The sequence below is a fragment of the Musca autumnalis genome, unplaced genomic scaffold, assembly GCF_047663935.1.
Source record: "Musca autumnalis isolate F117 unplaced genomic scaffold, ASM4766393v1 scaffold_5, whole genome shotgun sequence".
NCBI lineage: Eukaryota > Metazoa > Arthropoda > Insecta > Diptera > Muscidae > Musca > Musca autumnalis.
Window position 1 is genome coordinate 61779017 of NW_027412088.1, and position 4555 is coordinate 61783571.

Sequence of the window (4555 nt, forward strand, 5' to 3'; positions counted from 1 at the left end):
TATGTGTCCGTATTTCTAACAACTGTGAAGAGGTAATTTATGTTAGAACTATTGTTACCACTGCAATTCCAATCACTAGTGCTGATAAACACTTTGTGACAATTACAATCACCAATGTATTACTGACCACCGCAAATTTATATTCCCACAGTCAAAGAACGCAGAAATATGCTATCAGCACCAAAGCTTTTATCAGAGTAGCGCAAATGCAGGTATATAAATGCATTTAAAAGATGAACTTGAACTTCAGTCTTAATTAGATTTCAAAAGCGCAAAGTGAAGTTGTAAACTACATTCAGTATTTTCACATTTTAAAATCTCCTGTGGAAAAAGTGTTTTTAGTTAAAAGAAAATTTTCTTTTTGGTGTTCTTCATTACAGATAGGAGAATAAGCCCCAAGACCTTAAACAGTTTTTGGACTTTAACGTAACATATCGTTTAAACTTTTGCTTTATTTTCGGCAGATTCCTCCAACTCCTACTCCGGTTTGGATTATAGAGACTCGAAAAACGTAAACGTAAAATATTCGAATTTCATCAAACGTTCGTCGGCGGCATTAATTGTATAAGAATAAAGGCTAATACCAGTAACACCAATATGGCTACCGCAACTACCACCCCTGACAAAATTGGCTGTCAAAATGACAAAATGTCACCCCTGAAATACCCAGTGGCCCGCAAAGATGATACTATTGTGGAGATGTATCATGGTACAGAAATTAAAGATCCCTATCGTTGGCTTGAGACACCCGACTCCGAAGAAACACAAAACTTTATTGAAGAACAGAATAAGCTCAGCCAACCCTTTCTGGAACAGAGTGAAGTCCGTGAAAAGATCAAAGAACAACTTACTAAACTAACGAACCATGAGAGTTATACATGTCCCATCAAACATGGCAACTATTATTATTTCCTGATGAATACTGGTCTGCAGAATCATAAGGCTATGTACCAACAGGATAGCTTAGAGGGAGAACCACGTTTATTTTTCGATCCTAATGTCCTGTCTAGCGACGGAACCATTGCATTGCATGCAACATCCTTTTCACCCGATGGCAAATTCATGGCTTATTCACTGAGTGCCAAAGGTTCGGATTGGGTTAAGATTTATGTACGTGATGTGGAGGCGAATAAAGATTTGGATGAAATATTAAATAATGTTAACTATACCACCATGTCATGGACCAAGGATAATAAAGGTTTTTTCTATTCGTGCTATCCCCATCGAGAGGGCTCCACAGATGGTTCTAAAACTGAATCCAATGAAAATGAGAAATTGTTTTACCATTATGTTGGACAACCTCAGGGCAAGGATATACTTGTTGCTGAATTCCCCGAAGAGCCTGCTTGGCATTTTACAACCAAAGTCTCCGATGACGGTAAATTCTTGATTGTGTGCGCGTATAAAGATATGGATTTTAGTACCATATACTATGCTGATTTGGAGGCCCAGACTGAGATAAACACCAAATTGAAATTGGAGAAAGTTATTGACAAATCCCAAGCCCATTATAACTACATAACCAACAACGGTTCCAAGGCATATTTCCACACGAACAAAAATGCCACCAATTATTGTGTGTTAATAATAGATTTCGAAAATCCAGCAGAAGAGAATTGGCAGGTCCTGATACCAGAACATCCAACCGATGTTTTGCATGGTGTATGTTGTGTGGACAATACTAAACTGGTGCTTCACTACTTTCACGATGTCAAAGCTGTTTTGCAAATAAATTCCCTTGAAACTGGTAAATTGTTGCATAGATTCGATTTGGATATTGGTAATATACTTGACCTAAAAGCCGAAAAGACACACTCAGAATTGTTTTATCAATTTTCTTCGTTTCTCGTTCCCGGGATTATATATCATTATGACTTTAAGTGGAATAATTTTACACCAAAAGTTTGGCGGGAAACTAAGCCCAATATTGAGGGATATTCCCCGTCCAATTACCAAGTGGAACAGATATTTTATGAAAGTAAAGACTCTACCAAGATTCCCATGTTTATTGCCTACAAAAAACCCCACGCAGGTCAGAGAACACCACGACCTTGTTGGTTATATGGATATGGAGGCTTTAACATCATAATAACTCCTAACTTTATACCTGCGAATTTTATATTCATTAACAGCTTTGATGGTGTCATTGCATATCCCAGCTTGCGTGGTGGTAAAGAATATGGTGAAAAGTGGCACGATGCTGGCCGTCTGTTGAACAAACAAAATGTTTTCAATGATTTTCAGGCTGCTGCTGAATACTTAGTGGCCAATAAGTATACCACCAAGGATCGTTTAGTAATACACGGTGGCTCAAATGGAGGCCTTTTGGTTGGTGCCTGCATCAATCAACGTCCTGATCTCTTTGGTGCCGCGGTTGCCAGTGTGGGCGTTATGGATATGTTACGTTATCACAAATTTACCCGTGGTCATGTATGGTTATCGGAATATGGAAATCCCGATGATAAGCAACATTTCGAAAATCTTTTGAAATATTCCCCGCTGCATAATGTCCATACGCCAAATTCATTGGCGGAAGAATATCCCACAACTTTAATTACCACTGCCGATCATGATGATCGTGTCAGTCCTTTACATTCGTTGAAATTTACTGCTGCTCTTCAAGAGGTTGTTCGCAATTCGGTGTATCAGAAAAATCCAATACTCTTACGTGTCTATACGAATACTGGTCATGGCGATGGTAAACCAATTCATAAACGGATTGAAGAGTATACTGATATATTGTGCTTTTTCCTGCGTAGCCTTAACATAGATAAGGTTAATTTTTAAAACAAATTGAAACGATTAGATTTTGGAATTGAAAATATGTTTTAATAACCCAAACTGTACCCTCAAAAATATTTGAATAAATATTGACTATAATAAACGTAAAAACAGCCTAGTATTATTTTAAATGTACGTAAATATACAATATTTTGGCCCTAGCAATCCATCAAAAATATTCGTATATATGGTAAATTTCAAATTTCTTTTGCAATTCCATTGGAAGAAATGTTAAAAAATTTTTTGCGAGCACATCCGCAATTTTTGGAACATAGATTAAGAAAAAAGTCGTGGTTTGAAATCTGTTCGCGTTCACAAAATTGGATGCTGCGCTCCAAAGTTATGGGGGGTTTTATTCCCTTATAAAGAACAAATATTTAAAAATTCAATTTTTGCTGTAATAAGAAAATGTATATGGTAACATGGGGCGCCTTCGCCACTGGGGCGGCTACGCCAGCGCCGATTTTCTCGCAAACTACAAGTGCTAGAAAAAATCCGTTAAAGGCAAAATTGTGAGTTTAATGAAGATCTATCATCTCCCAAAAGTTGGCAGTTGTGTCACAGGTATGATAGCGGACGCACGCGGTTTTGTGTTTTCATGGTATTGGGAAAAATAATTATGGTGGGTATTTTTTGTGATATCTTCGTTACCTTTTGTGATATCAAAAACATATTTTATACCATTAGAAGACAACTACTGAAGAATATAAATCCCAATAATTCGCATGAAAAAAGCAATTGCAAATGTCAATATATTAATTTTATGAAATATGTAAGGGGTGGGGCGCATACGCCATGATAGGGGCGTGGTGGGTTAATGTTAGAAATTTGCCATGTTTAACTTAAATTCTTTATACCATATATAACCACACTGTAATATGAAGTTAAAATCAAATATTATCCTAAACCTATCTTGTCTTAGTTATATTATGATTTTTGTACCTAAATTCAAGGCACCTACATCAATTAACCGCTAGAATCGGTTACTTTTTGTGAATTTTAAAATAATTTTTGATTATTCAATAGAAAACATGTTCCTTATTTGCATAATGTTGATATTTAAGGAAGAAGTATGGTAAATTACAGTTTTAGAGTCCGTTGGAGAATGTTCAATATCGATGGCGAAGCTGCCCCATGGGTGGGGAGGCTTCGCCACTTTTTACACATTTTGTAAATTCTCAAAAATAATATTTTAAAAACAAAATTATAACCATTTATATATCAAAACTTATAGTCAAGATATGCTAATATTTGTACCAAAAATAATATTTGAAAAAACTTTAACGGTGTCGGTATGAGCACATTTTGAACAAAAACGTGGCGAAGGCGCCCCATGTTACCATATATAAAGCGTTAACACCATTTAATATCTATCCGTAGATGCCTAAATATTTACTAAATGTATTTCTATTTTCGCGGAAAATCAAGAAATATTGAAAAAATCTTGGAGTAAATTTAATTTATTCTAATTTAGAGTCCAAATAAAATTCGAAAAAAATAAATTAAAAATACGTACAGATTCTAGACAACGCGTAGAAAAATATGAGACCAAAATTTTAACGATAGGATTTATAACTGCCATATTACAGCAACAACAAAAGACGAAAACTTATTGTTGGAAATTATTTCAAAAATATATTTTTTGTTTAATACGAAAAATAGAAAAAACATTTTTGGGTGTTATTGTACTATTTCGCTAAATTTCGATGCAAGGACTAACGGACTTCGCTGAAACTTCTTCAGGGAAAATGCGATGACAAACCCGAAAGTGTGT

The 4555-nt window shown here is 35.5% G+C and overlaps 1 pseudogene; it reads left to right on the forward strand.

The window, feature by feature from the left end:
• Positions 1–247: 247 nt before the first annotated feature.
• Positions 248–2892, forward strand: LOC141387066 (prolyl endopeptidase pseudogene; annotated as a pseudogene).
• The last annotated feature ends 1663 nt before the right edge of the window (positions 2893–4555 follow it).